At 35.9% G+C, this 21,907-nt stretch overlaps 1 non-coding gene across 1 annotated transcript; it reads right to left on the reverse strand.

Annotated features, from left to right (window-relative positions):
* Positions 1-7,996: 7,996 nt before the first annotated feature.
* Positions 7,997-8,103, reverse strand: LOC113710806 (small nucleolar RNA R71). The gene has a single exon (XR_003452986.1). It is a non-coding gene; the product is annotated as a small nucleolar RNA R71 (small nucleolar RNA).
* Positions 8,104-21,907: the final 13,804 nt, after the last annotated feature.

The raw sequence follows: 21,907 nt of genomic DNA on the forward strand, positions 1-21,907 counted from the left end.
ACACTTGCTAGGATAGAAGTAATCCAACTGTGTCCTTTATTCATGGTAAACTTCCATTAATCTTCATTTGTGTTTCAAGATTTGGTGGGTTTGCTTGTGATTTCTTGCTTTATAGTTCGGGTACTCATTGTTGTGACCGATGTTGATGTTTTTCTTTTTCGTGAATGTGATGTCCTGATCTTTCTCTTAGATCCCTTATGATAGTCGAGTCCATCAAGGTTCTTAAAAGGAAAACTAAGCATGAAACTTTGCTGCAACAACTTCTTGGCTTGTTGCAGCAATGTTGATAGATGCGTTGTTTGGTTGCATGAGCTCTTGGTTTGCTTGAAGTTTGTGGTTTGTTTGTTGTTTGATTGGTATTCAAAGTTTCTTTCTTTCCATCTTTGCTGCATTTTTCATATCCAGTTGCATCATTGAATCTGCTGGGAATAGGCGATTGTGTTTTGGGTGATGTTAACAACGTTGGTTTGAGGTTATAACATTTGGGTTTGGTTGATGAATCAGTAGGCTTCGTTTGACGCATGAGCATATTCTAGCTGAATAAGAAAAATTGCAGAAAGAAACCAGCGAAGAAGAAAGCTTCTTCGAAACAGATGCATGAAACGTTTTTAAAATTTCATTTTGACCCCTGAATTTATGCTTAATTATGATATGGCCCAAAAATAGGGAAAATCAATCAATTCTATCCTTTTTGAAATTCAATCATCTTCTCATGATATAACCATGTTTTAAGTAAGTTTATTTTCTGATTTTAGGAGATAATTAGTAGAACTCCATTAATTTTCAAAGCTTTATTTTTGACTTCTAATCTTAGCCATAATAATAATTTAACCCTTAAAACTTTTATAATTGTTTCATTTAGGTCCTTGCTTGTTTTAATTTCTTAAGCATGGGTTGTCTACTTTCATTTAAATGATTTAATTGTTTAATTTCATGATTTATTTCCATTTCTTTACATATTATTGCTTTTATTTGTAAGTTAAATTGGTACATTGACTACTTTGTTGATTTTTGGAGCTTTAAATAGGTTAAATCTAATCCCAATTAACTACTACTTCATGGGGAGGTATTTTCTTTTTATTATTATTTAAAATCTCTTTATGTGCTCCTATGTAATTTTATGTGTGTAATTGCATGTTTTTCGAATATTATTTTATTCTATTTTATTTTACTTCATTTATGCACTTTATTTGTTTTTAATTTTATATATTTATTTTAATTTAATTTTTGATTATTTGAGAGGCATTTAAATGCCAAATTTGTAATAGTTAGGGGGTTCAAGACATGTATTTAGATAGAATATGTAATAGTTAAGTTGTTATTTTATTATTTTATTCTTTCCCCCCATAGATTGTAGTTAGGGCCCCCAAATGTAATAGTTAGGTCTCTATTTGCTTTTATTTGTTTGTGTGTTTTGCATGATTGTGTGCTTATGTGTTTACTCACTTTCTTAGGGCCTTTGCATTTAAATATCATGCTTATGTGCTATGTGTTTTATGTGATATTATGTGTTTACTTGCTTTTACTATGTTTTATATGATTTGTTTAGTTATAATAAAGGTATGATGTTACCACATTAGTCCAACGCTAGTTGTGTCTCTTTGTTCCGATTTCTTACTAGTCCAATGCTAGTGAGAATTTATAGACATGGACTAGTCCAACGTTAGACCCTTAGAAATCGTTTACGCGCTAGATCCTGTTTATGTGACAAATTACTACATTTCATGCATATTTTCTACTTCTTTAGGATTCTTACCATTTTGCATGATATTTCCTCTATATGTAGGAGCAAAAAAAAAGTCAAAATGGCATTTTTTTTATTTTCTTAATTTGTAAAATATAAAAATGACGCCCTATGCATCATTTCCCTCACAAGCCAATGGACATAAAGCTATTATATTTACAATTAGAATCCAACAAAAATTTTCTTAATGGGTCACTTTAAAATTTCTAAAAGGTGCAAATTCCACACTATCCCCTCAAACTATTCCTGACATCTCACTTCAATTCCTAAACTTTAAAATGGGATGCTTACATGCCTAAACCATAAAAATCGTTCCAATTAGGTAAAATTATTGACGGAATCTAGAAAACCATTAGTGTCCTAGGGGTGCAGGAAACACGCATAGTTAATGCGGTTATGTAAGTGTTAGAAACTAAAACGATAAGGACATAAATGTAATTTCATTCCTAATATCCAAGAAATACATAAACAAAAGGGTATTTCATTGTTTAAAATTTGCAATTCTATGAAAAAAAAAGAGACTAGGAAGGAAGTAAAGCCGCATCACCCACTGGCGATGGAGACTTCCAAAGTTCTCTGTCTGTAAAAGATGCCGTTTGCAGCGCATCCAAGTAGATGAATAAGCTTATAAGAGTTCTTACAAGATAAGCTTAAAAGAGTTCTTGATGTAGCATGTTTATGGCTTCACCTCAAGTCAACATGGGCTAAATCAAGAGAAGATGCTCAGCCTATCTACTTGCCGGAAAGAATGGGGAGGGGTCTTGGGTGGAGAAAGGCCTCGAAGATCTTTTGGAGGCGTTGAGGATGATAGTTGGGGGCCCGTTTCAAAGGTGTAGAGGTCCATATTTTGATCAACCTTCAATTGGGTTCAATAGCTTTCCTTACCATGTGCGATTAATTTATTTTGTTCAAAAATTGAAAAAGAAAGACAAAAACAAAGCGCAGCTTGTGGAGGAATTCAATCCTAATATTCTTTACATCTGAAGCCCCTCTTTATCCCTCAATGTTCAAACTTCTCATTTCTCAAAAATCTGTTTGCATCCTTAGTTGATTGTTCTTTGATTTACGTTTTTTGCTTTTAGTCTCTTCTAGTTAGTTTATTGTTTTGTTGAATCATTCAATCCTGTTTATCAAACGAAGCCTCACAATTTTTTTTCTATTTCAAATATTTGAAGATGTTTAATCACTTTCAGGGCTTGCAAATTATTTATAGATTTGATATTTTCTAATGTCATTGTTTTACAATAATAAACAATATGTAGTGTTTTTAACTTTAGAATTCAGAAGGTCATTGTAGCATATTTAGTTGTATCATCATCTGCAAATTGGTTTTGGTTTTGCTTTGAAATCTAAAGGGAATATGCTATCTCCATTAAACATGCTATCTACATTTATGTGTTTTTCTTTTCCAGCTTATGTTAGTGAGAATGAAGAAAATGAAGAAGTTGGCATTCAGGTTTGAATGAAGATAGAGATGCATGAGAAGCATTTTTGTGAAGAATTGGCGGTATAAAATCTTCAAAAATTTTGGTTCCACAAAGTTGCAGATTCAACTTTGAAATTTTTTGATTCAATGGAATTGTAAATTCTGAAAATTTTTTTATGGGATTTCACTTGTGATTTATTTGTAGATCTGCTCATGTGTTTGGGAGTTGGAAAACTGGATTTGTATAGTTTGGGTTGAGACATTGATTTAGCTCCATTGTTGATATTGAATTAGTGCATTTTTTTTGAAAAAATTTTGTATTCTTCCAAAGATAATGAAACTTTTTTTTTTTTTGGGAATAGAATGAAACTTCTGTCTTGATACTTCTTGCCTGCTTGATTTTTGAGAGAACAGTGAAATTATGAAATTTAACCATGGGTTTGGATAGGAAAGCTTATACCCCGTGTTAATGTAAAATCATATGTTCCCTTGATGCTCTTGTTAATCGGTGTGTGTTTCCCATTCAACCAAAATATTGACGATTTTCTGGATTCCATCAATGATTTTACCTAATTGGGATGATTTTTATAATTTAAGAATTTAAATGTCCTATTTTAAAATTTAGGCACTGAAGTGAAATTTTGAATATAGTTTGAGAGGATAAAGTGGAATTTACTTTTTCACCACCACAACCATCATAACCATCTAGTGAACTCTCAAAATCTCCCCTACCACCATCACGAGGCACTGTCTCATTGTCAACAAAACTCCAGCAATGGATTCCTCTAGTTGCTCCTCCAATTGCTTTTCTTCCCAAATTCTCCTCAACTCTTCTTCCAGGTTAAGAACTCCTTGCCTCCTACTTTCACCGCCACCATAAGAACCTCATTCGCCATCATAACTAGTAGTAGGTGCTCTTTCCCCCAAATCCAACAAGAGTTTTCGTCTTTGTCATTCTTTTCATCACTGTTACCAGTCCCTTCCTCTTTCTCCTCCTCCTTCTCATTCGCCACTTTTCCTACCACAAAGGTCAAAAAGCTTCCCTCTTCTTTATGCGATCAAAGAACATTCTCTTTCCTTATGGGTCTATATTTTTCTTCTTTGGAAAGATTAGATATGTTTTGGTGGTGGTGCAACTCTAATGCTTATGGTGAGAAGAAGATTAAAAAAGGGAGAGAGAGAAAGAGAGGAAAGGAAAAGTTTGTCAAGCTAAATGTGCCATTTGATTTTTTCTCATACAACACATGTGTTCTTAGTTTTGTCAATTTAATGATGGAAACAAATAAAGGAGGCTGAAACCATGTACTTTGGCTAATTCAATGGGCAAATATAGGTTTTCAAGGAAAGTTGGCCTTCTGATGTTCTCAAAACGTAAGGAAATGTTTCTTTTCAATGAATATTACCTTTCACGTGCATTTGCTGTTGAAAATCTTAAATCTATAGCTATCAAAGATGATATAGTCGAAACTATCATTAGAGTTATGTAAGTTAAGGGCAACTAAAGATTTACTATTCACCTATATTATTTTGTGTTAATGATGCTTCAAGAAAATTTGTCAAATCTCTTGAAAACCCACAAAAAAAAGAGTGAAATCTTGTTGCCTGTGATTCAGTTAAATGACCTAAGTGCACAAGTGTGGTGTACCATGAGCTAGGCTAAGCCGAGCTAACCACGTATCATGTGCATCCTAACTGGCAATAGATATTATAGATATGCATGATGAATAGAGTCTACGCATGAATGTGAGAGGATAATGCAACTGTTCCTAAACAGTGTAGGAGTTTTTTTAATAATTCATAACTTATCACTAACTACTTATTCATCTTTATAACAGGGGTATTATATTCAATTACTGTTCATATGGGTCCATACATGTTAGTTGAATCGTAATCGTGTAACATTTTCTAGACCTTACATCTTGAATGTTTGCATTATTAATGAAATTTGATATGTGAACCTTTCTAGATGGTTATTACTTATCTGTGCATGAATAGTGTTGGGATCATTATCGATCCTCCTACTCTAAATGGCCTACAATGTCTAACTATTAGTGGTAATTGAACACTCTAGACTTTCTCTCTTTAAAAATCATGAATTGCTCATAACTAACTTGAGCATCGGTGTAGACTTGGAAGATAATGCTTTGGCTCTTTGACCTGTTGCTTAGTGTTCTAAGGTCATCATACCTTTCTGCTTCTGCTTCCAATTCGGATAGTCATAGGACTTGTTACTTTAACAAGCAAGGTGGTGTAGAGTATTACTACATGAAAAAGATTACAAAGTTTTAGGGTTGCACTTCTAAATCCACAAAGCCTTTTTTGATAGAACAGAAGATCGTTCAAACTATTATAAAGGAGCCTAATAACTAATGTGAGACTCGAAGTAACCACCTCAATATAGGAAAGGTAGCCGAGAAAACTATACTACTAGCTCGGGAAGTTCAGTCCATTGCTTAGTCTGACATGATATGATTGATGTGACCTGATAAGTGAATATTTAACGTACATTTTGTACTAATTTGGCATGAATTTTTGGTATGTTTTGAGAAGATTAAAGCCATATTTGAACTCTTTTGGTGATAATTGCTTAAATATTGTTTAAGGGTTAAGAAATTGATAAATGAGTGGTTTAATGCGTTAATTTTGTGAAATTGTGAAGGTAATTGATGTATGAAATTCATGCACAAGTTGAAAGAAATGTCAGGGTCATCCAGAGGACAAAGTACACAAGAAATTGGGAGCAAAAATGTAGAAAAAGGGAAGAAGTGAAAAACTGGAAAATTGCTCAACACGGATCCGAGCTCGGATCCGTGTGTACAAGAGGGATCCGACCCCTCGTCTGTACTTCTGGCGGAGTGTATCCGAGGTCAGGACGATCCGACCTCGGATCCATCATGGGAAGTCCTCGGATCCTCTAATCAGAGCTCGGATCCATTTTTCAGCCCTCGGATCCGTGGCTCGGATCTGTCTCTCTCCTCAGCAAGTGGCACAGCCGTTTTTCTTTAAACTTTTCCAGCTATTTTGAGGGACAGAAATCGGTGGCACATGCTTCTGCAATAAAAGAGAAGACCAAATGAGTGTGGACAAAAGGAAACATCATATCTTTGACTTCTTTTTACAAAATCTGAGTGGAGGAAATTATGAAGTGAAAGGAATGGAATTTCTACCACTTTTTATGCAGAAACACAGGGGAGAAGCCTGGCATTACCATACGTAGCTAGTTTTCCTTCTTGCAACAAGTTTTCTCTCTAGTTAAGAGTTCTTAGAGAAGCATTTGGAATTTCACTTGTAATCATATTGTGCAAGAACATAGCAGGAATTGGAGAGCTTCACCTTCAATTGGCTAAGCTTTCTTTTATCTTTCTTATACTTGTATTTTATGATATTTTGCATTAATAAACTTGTGAGTTTGATTGTTAAATCATTCATGAGTAGCTAAACTCCTTCATCTAGGGAGTAGATGAAACTTATGGCTAAATAATACTAATTGAATGTGATTTACACTTGTTATATCTTGTATTAACTTGTCTACTTGTGTAGCTGTTCTTACTTGTTATTCATTGATCACCAATAGCATGTTTATAGTGTTATTATTCAATGAGAATTGGTAATAACAATTGAAACACATGAGTAGAGCTTGAGTTGTATGTTCATGAAAATAGAGATACACTTAGGTGGATTATTGAGCATTTCATGAAATAAAACGGAGTAGTAGTAGTATTTCACCATGAAAATAGGAAAATCTATATTGCTCTAAGCCATTTCATCATGAAAATGAGACTTGGTAATCTTGGAAATAAATCTCTGGTTAAGCAAGAATAATAGCAAGAAGTAAATCCATTCATTTGTGTAGTTTATGCCATAAGTGGAATCTACATCCCTACAATCTTCCTTAAGTGAAATTTCTCTATTTACATTCAGCATTTGTTAAACTAGATTTGTATATCAGAGTTGTAGATTACAGCATTAGACTTTCTCTGCTCAAATTAATTGTAAGTCTAAATAATAGAGAGAACAAGGGCTTAGTAATTGTTTAAATTGCTCCTCGTGGGATCGACCCGATACACATCTTGTACTACAATTGCGACCTGTATACTTGCAGTCCAACAGGTGTAAAATCGGAATTAAACTTGCATTGATAGTAAAAACCCCGTCAAGTTTTTGGCGCCGTTGCCGGGGAGCGGCAATATTAGAGCCTAATCATCTCTATTAATTTAGATATTTTCATTGTTTTTATTCAAGTTGTTGAATTAAAACTGCAAAATTTCTTTTATTTTTGTTTGTAGTGTATGCACCGGGCGTCTCGAGAAGTTGCACCTTTCGATCCAGAAATTGAGAGGACACTACGTAGACAAAGGAGGCACACACAACAGCAAGAGGAACAAGAAATTTGGCAACCGATAGAGGAAATTTTGATAGAACTACCATTTGAAGAAGAAATGGCTGAAAATGAAGCAAATAGGCGAGTTCTACGAGATTATGCTCTACCGGGAACACAAGGATCTCAAACGAGCATAGCAAGGCCTGCGGTAAATGCTAACAACTTTGAGATTAAACCATCACTTATCCAAATGGTTCAACAATCTCAATTTGGAGGTAATGCAGTAGAAGATCCTAATACACACTTAGCTACATTCTTGGAAATTTGTGATACAATTAAAATGAATGGAGTTAGTGATGATGCTATAAGGCTAAGATTGTTCCCATTTTCATTGAGAGATAAGGCCAAACTTTGGCTATACTCTCATGCTCCTAATACTTTCACCGGATGGGATGATTTATCAAGAGCATTCTTAAATAAGTATTTTCCACCAGGAAAGACTGCTAAGCTTAGAATGGATATCACTAGTTTTAGTCAATTGGAGGGAGAATCATTATATGAGGCATGGGAAAGGTTTAGAGATTTGCTTCGGAAATGTCCACATCATGGACTGCCGGAATGGTTAATCATACAAACCTTCTATAATGGTTTAGCTTTTTCTACTAAAACTATGATCGATGCAGCTGCAGGTGGAGCTTTAATGGGTAAATCACCCCAAGAGGCTCATAATTTGATAGAAGAAATGGCAGCAAATAACTACCAATGGGCCAATGAGAGAGGTAATACAAGACGTCACGCAGGTATGATAGAAATGGACACTCTCAATATGCTGAGTGCTCAAATGAATAATGTGATGAAGTTGCTAAGTAGACAAGGTGGAGTTGGTACAAGTTCATCTAATGCACATGTAACATGTTGTTCTATATGTGGAGGTGAACATGATACTAATGAGTGTGTTGATTCTGAGCAGGTACAATTCGTCAATAATTACAATCGTAATGCTCAAAATAACCCCTACTCGAATACTTACAATCCGGGGTGGAGAAATCATCCAAACTTTGGATGGAAGGATCAAGGAAATCAACCAAGGCCAACCAATCCACCGGGATTTCAATCAAGGCAACAACAAGCTGAAATTAAACCTGGTTCGGAGATGGCAGTGGAAAAGCTCGCAAAAGCTACTTCAGACAGATTTGAGCGAGTAGAAGGAAGGTTGGACCAACTCACTACAATGTACAGGAATGTAGAGGTCCAAATTGGTCAAATTGCTAGTTCGTTGAATAATCGAAATCAAGGCGAATTACCTAGCAAAACAGAGGTCAATCCTAAGGAGCATGTGAAAGCCATTACTCTTCGTAGTGGTAAGCAATTAGAAGATCCTCCAGTGATGGAAGTTGAGAAAGATGAGAATGAAAAACAAGAAGAAAAGCAGAGGAACCAAGAGGCGATAGTGGAAGAAAATAGCCGGGAGGAATCAAGAGAAAATCAACAATCATCTTCCGCTACCATTCCAATACCCCATGCGGTTCCATTTCCACAAAGATTAAAGCAAAATAAGTTTGATAAAGATTTTGAAAAATTTGTTAAACTTTTCAAAAAATTGCACATTAACATTCCTTTTGCCGATGCTATTTTACAGATTCCGTCTTATGCGAAATTTCTCAAGGAAATCATGACTAGAAAAAGAAAGTTGGAAGACTGCGAAACAATAGCATTAACGGAGGAATGTAGTGCAATTATTCAAAATAAGCTACCACCGAAGTTGAAGGATCCAGGGAGTTTTTCTATACCTTGCACCATAGGTAACGTTGATTTTTCTAAAGCATTGTGTGATCTTGGTGCTAGTGTATCATTAATACCTTTAACGGTGGCTAGACAATTGGGTTTGCATGAGTTTAAACGCACAAATATTACTTTGCAATTAGCGGATCGGTCTATTAGATATCCATTGGGAGTGTTGGAGAATGTATTGATAAAAGTTCAAAAATTTATCATTCCAGTGGATTTTGTGGTATTAGATATGGAAGAAGATATATCTATGCCAATTATTCTAGGTAGACCATTTTTAACTACTGCAGGTACTATTATTGATGTAAAAAATGGCAAGCTTAAGTTTCAAGTAGGTGAAGAAGAAGTAGAATTTAATTTGAATGAAATGGAAAAATACCCTTCTTTTACCGATCATGCTTATTCTATTGGCACAATTGATAAACTAACCCAAGAGATGAGTCAAGTCAACCTTGACTTAGATCCTCTTGAGCATTGTTTAATGAGTTTAGGTAAGCAAGAAGATGTTTGTGAAGAAATTGAAGAATTGACCAAGTACTTGGATTTTCAAGCACCTTATAAAAGGGGTAATTTGTATGAAAGTCTTGGCCAAGGAAAAGGGTTTTCACAACCTTCAGAAATTGAACCTCCAAGGTTAGAACTTAAGCCACTTCCAACTCATCTAAGGTATGAATTTCTTGGAGAAAATAGTACTTTACCTGTAATTGTTAGTGCTGATCTTGATGATGAGCAGTGTACAAAGTTGCTAAGAGTTCTAAGGAAGCGTAAGAAGGCAATTGGATGGACAATTTCAGACATTAAAGGTATAAGTCCTTCTATATGCATGCATCGCATTTTATTGGAGGACAATTGCAAACCAGTGGTGGAAACACAAAGAAGACTCAATCCAAACATGAAAGAGGTGGTAAGAAATGAAATTCTTAAGTGGCTTGATGCAGGTATAGTCTTTCCTATCTCTGATAGTGTTTGGATTAGTCCAATTCATGTGGTACCAAAGAAAGGTGGAATAACTACAATCGTGGGTAAAAATGATGAATTGATTCCATCTAGACTTGTGGTAGGGTGGAGAGTGTGTATTGATTATCGTAAGTTAAATACGGTAACAAGAAAAGATCATTTTTCCCTACCATTTCTTGATCAATTATTGGAGCGAATAGCTGGATATGAATTTTACTGTTTTCTTGATGGTTTTTCAGGATATAATCAAATAACTATAGCTCCAGAGGATCAAGAGAAGACCACATTTACATGTCCTTATGGCACTTTTGCTTTTAGAAGAATGCCATTTGGTTTATGCAATGCTCCTGCAACTTTTCAACGATGCATGATGGCTATTTTTTCTGATTATATTGAGAAAATTATGGAGATATTTATGGATGATTTTTCTGTGTATGGTTCATCTTTTGACCATTGTCTTCATAATTTGGAATTGATTTTGCAGAGATGCGAGGAAACAAATCTTGTATTGAATTGGGAGAAATGCCATTTTATGGTAAAAGAAGGAATTGTCTTAGGGCACAAGATTTCCTCCAAGGGAATTGAGGTGGATAAAGCCAAAATAGAAGTTATCGAAAAATTGCCACCCCCAAGCAATGTCAAGGGGATAAGGAGTTTTTTAGGACATGCTGGCTTTTATAGACGTTTTATTAAAGATTTTTCTAAAATAGTAAAGCCATTATGTGATTTATTATGTAAAGATACTCATTTTCAATTTAATGACAATTGTTTGATTGCATTTGAAAGGTTGAAAAAGGAATTGATTTCGGCCCCAATTATAACTTCACCCGATTGGTCACTACCATTTGAATTGATGTGTGATGCAAGTGATTATGCGGTTGGAGCAGTTTTGGGACAAAAGAAAGAAGGATGATTGCACGTCATTTACTATGCTAGCAAGTTGCTAAATGAGGCACAACTCAATTATGCAACGACAGAAAAAGAGCTATTGGCAGTGATATTTGCTTTGGACAAATTTAGATCCTATTTAGTAGGATCTAAAGTTATTATATATACGGACCATTCAGCTCTTAAATATTTGCTGCATAAGAAGGATGCAAAACCTAGACTAATTCGGTGGATTCTTTTATTGCAGGAATTTGATGTGGAGATAAAAGACAAAAAGGGATTGGAGAATTTAGTTGCAGATCATTTATCACGTTTGGAATATATCCCAATCAAAGATCAGGTTCCAATTCAAGAGAATTTTCCGGATGAGTTTGTCCTAGCACTTAGAAATTCTCCATGGTATGCAGATTTTGCTAACTACTTGGTCAGTGGAGAGATTCAAAAGGGGTTTAATTATCATCAAAAGAAGAAATTCTTACATGACGCCAAAAGTTACTTTTGGGAGGAACCATTGCTATACAGACATTGTGCCGATGGTATGTGTAAGTCCCAAAGACAACCAAGAGGGGGGGGTGAATTGGGTTGATTAAAATCTTAACCAAATTTATGCACTTTTTCTTTAATAAAAATTTACCTTCTTTTCTAGTAATGATCAACCAAGTAGATTAGAAGACAAGAGCAATATTGATCAGAAACACAAGTATAGACAAGCAATGAGAATTTTATTAAACAGAAAAGTAAATTAGGGAATCAAACCAAGTGTCTACCAAGCTATCCTCAAACTTGAAGACCACACACTAGGAAGAGCAACTTCTCTTAGATGAAAGAAGATCAACTAGATGTACAATGGAGGGAGCACTTCTTCCTTGCCCTAAGCCTCACTTAGTCAAGCTAAGAAGTTTTACAATCACTCAGAAAAAACCCTCAACAAAGCTACACTAAAGATCCTTTCAGTCACAAAAGAAATGCTCACCAGAAATTCACACCACTTTAAAACAAATCTTGCTTTGGAGACTATTTTCTAGCTAAAATATCTCTTGAGATCTTGTAAACAAAGTGTGCAAAAGTCCTTCCTTCGTTCAGAACAGTTTGCTTTTAAAGGGGAACAAAAATGGGCTTCATTAAAGCTTCTAACGGATAGAAGGCAGATGAAGGGTTAGCTAGCCGTTGGGGCTTTCGGACGTCCGACGATCAAATCATCGTCCGAACCAAACGTCCGAAAACCGCCAAGTTGAAGTTCGGACGTCCGATAAGATTTTTGTCGTCCGACAGCACAGCGTCCGATCGTAGGCCGAGAGTTAGCAAGTTATCTTGGAATTTTTCGGACGTCCGATCTGGTTGATATGCGTCCGAGGTGTGCGTCCGATCCTTCCGGACGTCCGACAGTTTCCTTTCGGCCGTCCGACCTGATTGTCCTGTTTTTGCTTCTCATTTTGGTTGTCTTGCATTTCATGACATATTTGAACCTGATTCTTGGATAGACAAAAACGCTTGTATTTGAAGGAGGTTAGATAAACATTTCAAAGTACCAAGAATGACAAACTAGACATACTTAAAAGACAGTATCTTTGATCGGAACAAAATAATGACTAAATTCGTTTATATTATTTCAATCTTGTTTGCCACATCCAAAGCATCGTAGACTGGAGTCAATCAAACATATGCTTTCCTTGTTCCATCAGGCCTGATCAATCTTGGTCAGTATAAACGAACTTTTGTGATCATAAAAACCAAGAATAACATTCTCCCCCTTTTTGATGATGACAAAACAAAAGTTTGAAATGAAATTTTATGATTGCAATGAAAACTCCCCCTTTCAAAATAGACAAGAACTCCCCCTGTCTTAGTGAATCACAAAATTTGAAAATTTTGAAAAACTCCCCCTCACAAGGCTGCCCATCCGAGTTAAACAATTAAGCATATCAGCCAATCCAAATTTAAACAATCAATCCAACATATCCTAACATCACCAATCATCAATCATGCCAACATCACCAATTATCAATCATCACTCAATCCAATCATTTGATACCATCTCCCCCTTTTTGTCATCACAAACGGGCAACCAATCACATCAACACATCCACAAATTCACAAATTTAGACAAGTTCACACATCAAAACTTAGACCATCAATCAGAATAGACAATCCACAAATTCATTACATTCACATAAGCAGAATAGACAATCATTCATCAAAATATTCAGACATCCATCAAAACAGTACTTAAACATCCAAAACGAAACTTAAAATATCCATTACATTACATATTCATTGTTGAATACCACAAAAACATAAAAGAGACAAACAAAATGCAAATGTCCTAAATGATGAACTAAGTGGATCCAGGTGTCCTCCGAGAGAGCTGATATTGATCAAGATCCTCCTCTTCAGTTTCTTCATCATCTTCAGCAGCCTCTTCAACTGGTGCCTTGCCTTTATCTGATGTAGAGGTGCTATGAGGAGTCACAGGGGTTGAAGAACCAGGATCCGGAATTGATGAACTTGGATCAGTGGGGTGTGACTCTTTGTCATGGGAAACTTCCTCAACAACAGGGGGGGAAACAGGAGGTTCTTTTTGTCTAGGAAGGCAGTTTGTTGCTCAGAGGACATAGTGAGCATTAGACCATGTTCTAGAAGAAGAACATGCTGTTTGAGTTCACGAATGAGCTCAATTACTTCATCACTGGAAGAGGAAGATGCCTTAGAGGCAGATTTCCTAGGATGAATGGGAGTGAGTGGAATAGATGAAGGATCATGTGCAGCCTTAGACCTAAGTTCACTAGATGATGCACCCTTATAAGCCCACAGATTATCTTTAAAAACAAGATTTTTCCTTTCAAAATACCCTTTTGTAAAGGCATAAGAAGATGCTTCTTTAGGACAAACACCTAGAATAGGGACTTTGTAAAACTCAAAAATCTTTTGAAGAAACTTTTCATAAGATAATTTTCTGCGAGAATCAGTGGCATAGCGAAGTAAAAACTTGCACATGACAAAACCAAAATCAATACGAATTTTTTTTTTTTGAAAATAATAAAAAAGGTACAACTCCATTTTGTTTGCATCAGTTCTATGGCCATCAGTAGGCACAAGCAGGTTTGAAATGATAGAAAAAGCAATTAAATTCACAGGGGCCAGATCATTCAATTTAGCATCAGCAGGTGAGGAAAAACTTCTTTTGAAATAGGTTAACATTTTTGTCCCATCAAAATGATTTGCCGCAGTCGGGAGCTCTTCATAGGAAAAGAAATTAGCAATCTTATCTTTGCATAAACGTTCAATGGTAGTATTTAAAATGGAGTTCACAATTTCAGAGTCAAAGATTAAGTCTACCCCATTAACCCTGGAAAATATTTCAGTTTGGTCAGAACCTTTCCTTAGATTGGCAAAAAATTGATGCAACATATCATGATAGTAGACATTTGGCATAGAAATAAGATGTGACCATTTCTGGAAAGCAAATAGACTCAGAATGGATTCTAAACCTATGGAGCGAAATTCAGAGGGGTTTACAGTTCTTTGAGGGATGACACCCTTCTGGGATATCCAGGAGTATTTGTCTTTCGCAGCATCATCAAAGAATGTAGGAGGAGGGGCTGATTTTGGAGGCGGTTGAGAAGATGTCCCCTGTCCAGATTCAGGCTGAGAGGAGGGTTGTGGTGTAGGCCGTGACATTTGACCCTTGATAGCTCCTCTTTTGAAGCGTTTGGATGTCCGTTTGACAGTGGGAAGACTCTCATCCTCATCCCTGAGTGGATGCTTGCGTCCGGCAGTAACTTTTCCTCCCCTTAGATTCACCATTGTGCGAAATGTATGGAATGATAGATGCAAATGATACACACAGTAGTAGGAAAGTGAATCGCACAAAAATTTTGGAACAAAAAAGCCTTGTAGAAGATTTGACAGAGCGGTTATGAAAAGATAGGGTTTTGAAGAAAATTTGGGAATGTGCGAAGTGATAGATGATTCTGTGAAATGATCAGGAATAATGACTCGCAATTGATCAGGAACTGTTTTGGTTGAGTCAATTTGGGAATGGGGGCTTCAGAACGATATGAATTTGAGAGTGAGAGACAAGAGGGTTTTCGTCCGAGAGGAAATAAAATGGGAAGAGTCTGAAGCAAATGAGGAAGAAAGTTGTTTTAAAAAATGAGCCGTTGCACTGTCGGACGGCCGAACGAAGTTGTGCGTCCGACAGTTGCGTCCGAACAGGCGCAATTCTGGAAAATGGCTGAAGAACATCATCGGACGTCCGTTCATCTTCTTTCGGACGTCCGAAGACTTTGAGAAATTTTAGGATGATTTTTCGATTATTCCTAATTTTGATCTTAGATGAATGAACTGATCTAATGGCAGAGCTTTGGTAAAAATATCAGCAAATTGATCTTTAGAACAAACATAATTTACACATATTTCACCTTTTTGAACAAGATCACGAATAAAGTGATGCTTTATATCTATGTGCTTTGTCCTAGAATGATGAATAGGATTTTTGGTCAAATTTATAGCACTAGTATTATCACAGAATACAGGCATGCAGTCATACAACAATCCAAAATCATTCAAAGTGTGCTTCATCCATAAAAGTTGAGCACAACATGCACTAGCGGCAATATATTCCGCTTCGGTTGTAGACAAAGATATTGCATTTTGCTTTTTGCTAAACCAAGAGACTAAACAATTTCCAAGAAAATGACAAGTTCCACTAGTACTCTTTCTATCCACACGACAACCTCCAAAATCAGCATCCGAATAACCATATAGTGCAAACTCATTAGATCTAGCATACCAAAGACCATAGTCTAATGTACCTTTCAAATACCTAAAAATCCTTTTTACAGCATTCAAATGTGATTCTTTTGGACAAGATTGAAATCTAGCACACAAGCAAACAGCAAACATAATATCAGGTCTACTTGCGGTTAAATAGAGTAGGCTTCCGATCATACCTCTATAATGCTTTTCATCCACATGATTACCTTCTTCATCTTTGTCAAGCTTTGTAGAAGTGCACATTGGAGTTCCAACTTGCTTTGAGTCCTCCATGCCAAACCTTTTCAGCAATTCCTTGGTATATTTTGCTTGATTTATAAAAATTCCCTCAAGCGCTTGATGTATTTGAAGTCCAAGGAAGAAATTTAATTCTCCCATCATACTCATTTCAAATTCATTTTGCATAGTGGTGGAAAACTCCTTGCATAGATACTCATTAGTAGCACCAAAAATAATATCATCAACATATATTTGCACAATAAGAAGGTCATTCAACACTTGCTTAGTAAAAAGTGTGGTGTCCACAACACCCCTTTTGAAACCATTTTCAATCAAAAAACCACTTAGTCTTTCATACCAAGCTCTTGGAGCCTGTTTTAGACCATATAAAGCTTTAGATAGTTTAAACACATGACTTGGAAATTTTGTATTTTCAAAACCGGGGGGTTGATCCACATATACTTCTTGATCAATAAAACCATTTAAAAAGGCACTTTTAACATCCATTTGAAACAATTTGAAGCCTTTAAAGCATGCAAAAGCAAGAAGCATTCTAATAGATTCTAATCTTGCTACGGGAGCAAATGTTTCATCAAAATCAATTCCTTCTTCTTGTGCATATCCTTTGGCAACTAATCTGGCTTTATTTCTTACAACAACACCTTTATCATCCAACTTATTTCTAAAAATCCACTTTGTACCAATGATAGGTTGATTTTGAGGTCTATTAACAAGTGTCCAAACTTCATTTCTCTCAAATTGATTAAGTTCTTCTTGCATTGCCAAAATCCAGTTTTCATCCTTTAAAGCATCATTGATATTTTTGGGTTCAAAGAGAGAAACTAAAGCAAAATTGTCAATCAATTTTCTAGATGAGGAACGAGTGTTTACCTTCTCGGATGGATCACCAATTATAAGCTCTTTTGGATGATTTTGGCTGAATTTCCAAGCCTTGGGAAGATCTTTGAGTGGATCATCATTTTTGTCTTCATCTTCTTCTTCTTGATCATTATGAACTTCATTTTCCATTTCAGTTGCTGCTGGTTTAGAGCTTCCTTCATTTCCAATTGATAGCTTTTCCATTCCTTCTCGAACACCTACATCATCATCCTCACACGAACTTTTGGAATTATCATCATTTGTTTCATCAAATGTTATATGTATAGCTTCTTCAATCACAAGAGTCCTTCTATTAAAAACTCTATATCCTCTTTTATTCTCACAATACCCCAAAAATATTCCTTCATCAGATTTTTTATCAAACTTACCAAGATGTTCCTTTAGATTCAAAATAAAGCATTTACAACCAAATACTTTGAAATAACCAACCGTAGGTTTCTTATCAAAAATCAGCTCATAAGGAGTTTTCTTTAAAATAGGTCTCAAAAGTATTCTATTCATCACATAACATGCAGTGTTTACCGCTTCAGCCCAAAGGTATTTAGGCAAACTACATTCACTTAACATAGTTCTAGCAGCCTCTTGTAGTGTCCTGTTTTTCCTTTCTACAACACCATTTTGTTGTGGAGTTCTTGCAATTGAAAACTCATGTGTAATGCCATTATGATCACAGAAATCTGGAAAACCACAATATTTGAATTCCGTTCCATTATCACTTCTAATCCTAACAATTTTTAAGCCAAGCAGATTTTGCACTTTAGCAAACAATGAAGTAAAATTCTTGAAGGCATCATCTTTATGAGCAAGAAATAGCACCCAAGTGTATCTAGAATAATCATCAACAATTACAAAACAATATCTTTTACCACCCAAGCTAGTAATTTGAGTGGGACCAAATAAATCAAGATGCAAGAGTTCCAAAGGTTTAGAAGTAGATACACACATCTTAGGTTTAAAGGAATTTTTTGTTTGCTTCCCAAATTGACATGCATCACATATTTTGTCCTTATCAAAACTGATTTTTGGCAAGCCTCTAACCAACTCCTTTTTCGAAATTTCCTTTAGTAAATCCATGTTAAAATGACAAAGTCTTCTATGCCACAACCAAGGATCTTCATTTGAAGCTTTAAGACATTTCAAGCTAGATGAATCAATTTTATCAAGAACCACAATATATATGTCGTTGAACCTCTTACCTTTGAACACAATATTATATTTGGAATCAAGCACAATGCATTCATGTTTTTTGAATAACACATTCAAGTCTTTATCACATAATTGACTAACACTAAGCAAGTTATAACTTAAGTTATCAACTAAGAGCACATTATGGACAAAAGTTTCACCATCCTTACCAACATCTCCTATACCAATTGTCTTAGCTTTCACATCATCACCGAATGTCACCTTTCCACTTGATTTTGATTTTAGCTTTATGAACAAGGAGGGATCACCGGTCATATGCCTTGAGCAGCCGCTATCAATAAACCATTTGGACTTGTTTGATCCTTTTTCCTGAAAATAGAAAGTGTTTGGTACCCTTTTTAATTTTTGGGTCCGCAATAGTTAGCATTGTATCTAACTAACCACATGCATTTCATCCCTTTGTTCAGATTTCTTTTCACATAGCAATCACCTTTCAAATGCCCTCTTTGACAACAAAAACCACACATAATGGAAGAGTCCTTAACATGTACTGGTTTGACATATCTCAATCCACCTTTTCTATATGTTGTGAAACCATGTGCATTTTTGTTGTGTGCAAATGTTCTTTGAAAAATAGTAGGATGTGTAGGTGACATGTTCCTTTTGATAAACTCCTGCTTTCTTGCTTTCAAAGTCTCATCCAAGTTGTCCATTCTCTTTTTTAAATCACCATGTCTTTCCTTCAGCATTTTACAAATATTTGTCTTTCTATCAAGCTCATTCTGAACATCAAATCCGGCTCTTACAAGACATTCATTGTCAGTCTTTAGTTGTTTATTTTGTTGAAGGAGACATGCATTTTCATGAATGAGAAAAGCAATTTTCTGTTTTAGCTGCTTGTTCTTATCATAAGATTCCTTCAAAGCATTATGCAGTTTTTCAACAAAGGATTCAAGATCATCATCTTCTTCATCATCACTTTCAGATTGAGAGTGTATGGAAGTTACCTCATTATCTCCAATAGCCATGAAGGCCATTTGAGCTGATTCTTCCTCTTCTTCAACTTCCCCTTCAGAGTTGCATTCATTCCAAGTAATCTGGAAGTTGTTGAATCTTGGCTTTCGATCAGCTTTTCCATCTTTCATTTTCTTCATGGGGCATTCGTTTGCATAGTGTCCAGGCTGTCCACATTCATAGCATTTGTCCACTTGCTTCTTGTTGAATTCTTGTTTTCCTTTGTTCCTTGCATTTGATGAATAATTTTGGAATTGATTGCTAGGTCCTCCCTTTCTGAACTTCCTTTTATTCAAGATTCTTTTGAAACCTCTTGTGATGAGAGCAAGATCATTATCATCACCATCCGAATCTTCATCATCCAAGTGAGCTGGATCATCTTCACTTTGAGTAGTCTTTAGAGCAATATTTCTTTTTGCTCTAGCATCCTCTTCCTCCTGCACTTTAGATTTCAGTTTTAACTCATAAGAGGTTAGTGAGTTAATGATAGATTCAATAGGCACAGAACTTAAATCCTTAGCCTCCTCTATTGCAGTCACTTTATTTTCCCATTCTTTGCCCAATGCATTGAGAATTTTTCTGTTCTTCTCTCCCAAGGTGTACTCTTTGCCCAACACCTCGAGATCTTTGATCAAGTCAGTGAACCTGCAAAACATTTTGTCAATATCCTCAAGAGGTTCAATCTTAAATGATTCATACTTTGTGACCAAGATGGCCTTTCTCTGTTCTCTCACATTGTCACCACCCTCATGGATTTCTCTTAACTTATCCCACATTTCTTTGGCTGATTTACAGCCTTTCACTCTAATTGATTCATTTGAATCTAAGGCACTATAAAGAACATTCATGGCCTTGGCATTCAATGTGAGGTTAGTCCTATCTTGAGCATTCATTTCAGCTCTCATTTTTGGCCGAAGCAGCCCTGTATCTGCATCAAGAAAGTTAGCTTCATGCGGTCCTTCACTCACAATAAACCACAGTTCAATATCAATAGATTGCAAAAAGATAATCATCCGTTCTTTCCAGCTAACATAGTTGGAGCCACTGAACATGGGAGGCCTAGTAACAGATTGCCCCTCAACAAACATAGCATGACTGGTTGTCATCTTTACTCCAAGCCGTTAGAGCTTAATCTCAAGGAGACCAAGCTCTGATACCAATTGTAAGTCCCAAAGACAACCAAGAGGGGGGGTGAATTGGGTTGATTAAAATCTTAACCAAATTTATGCACTTTTTCTTTAATAAAAATTTACCTTCTTTTCTAGTAATGATCAACCAAGTAGATTAGAAGACAAGAGCAATATTGATCAGAAACACAAGTATAGACAAGCAATGAGAATTTTATTAAACAGAAAAGTAAATTAGGGAATCAAACCAAGTGTCTACCAAGCTATCCTCAAACTTGAAGACCACACACTAGGAAGAGCAACTTCTCTTAGATGAAAGAAGATCAACTAGATGTACAATGGAGGGAGCACTTCTTCCTTGCCCTAAGCCTCACTTAGTCAAGCTAAGAAGTTTTACAATCACTCAGAAAAACCCTCAACAAAGCTACACTAAAGATCCTTTCAGTCACAAAAGAAATGCTCACCAGAAATTCACACCACTTTAAAACAAATCTTGCTTTGGAGACTATTTTCTAGCTAAAATATCTCTTGAGATCTTGTAAACAAAGTGTGCAAAAGTCCTTCCTTCGTTCAGAACAGTTTGCTTTTAAAGGGGAACAAAAATGGGCTTCATTAAAGCTTCCAACGGATAGAAGGCAGATGAAGGGTCAGCTAGCCGTTGGGGCTTTCGGACGTCCGACGATCAAATCATCGTCCGAACCAAACGTCCGAAAACCGCCAAGTTGAAGTTCGGACGTCCGATGAGATTTTTGTCGTCCGACAGCACAGCGTCCGATCGTAGGCCGAGAGTTAGCAAGTTATCTTGGAATTTTTCGGACGTCCGATCTGGTTGATATGCGTCCGAGGTGTGCGTCCGATCCTTCCGGACGTCCGACAGTTTCCTTTCGGCCGTCCGACCTGATTGTCCTGTTTTTGCTTCTCATTTTGGTTGTCTTGCATTTCATGACATATTTGAACCTGATTCTTGGATAGACAAAAACACTTGTATTTGAAGGAGGTTAGATAAACATTTCAAAGTACCAAGAATGACAAACTAGACATACTTAAAAGACAGTATCTTTGATCGGAACAAAACAATGACTAAATTCGTTTATATTATTTCAATCTTGTTTGCCACATCCAAAGCATCGTAGACTTTACATTTTGGTGTAATTTAATTGACTAATTAGATGTATTTCACTTGTTTGTAGGAGATACGGGAGTTTTATCATCCATCTTGGAGATGCACTTGAAGAACATGTTGGCAGGGAGTTTTTCTTACCAAATTGTGTTTGAAGTGCTTAAAATTTCTATGCCTATACATACATTGTGCATTTCAAGTGAGTTTTGGTGATATCATGGTTATAAAGGTTCATGAATTCATTTGATGTGTATTTAATGCTCAAAAAAATGCCATTTTGATGTAAAAATGCAAAAATGATCGAAGAACCTCACCCCTCGATTTTCAATGTATATGTGTTTGTTGTGTTTTGAGAGGATGGATATTGTGTTTAAGGTAGATTGCATGTGCGTGGGAGGTTAGAATTGATAAAAAGTTTGTCCAATGTGTGTTTTGGAATTGGCCGGAAAAGGGAGAAAAAGTTAAAAAAATTGCAGGTTCT

This window comes from Coffea arabica, chromosome 9e, assembly GCF_036785885.1.
Source record: "Coffea arabica cultivar ET-39 chromosome 9e, Coffea Arabica ET-39 HiFi, whole genome shotgun sequence".
In the NCBI taxonomy this organism is placed as follows: Eukaryota; Viridiplantae; Streptophyta; class Magnoliopsida; order Gentianales; family Rubiaceae; genus Coffea; species Coffea arabica.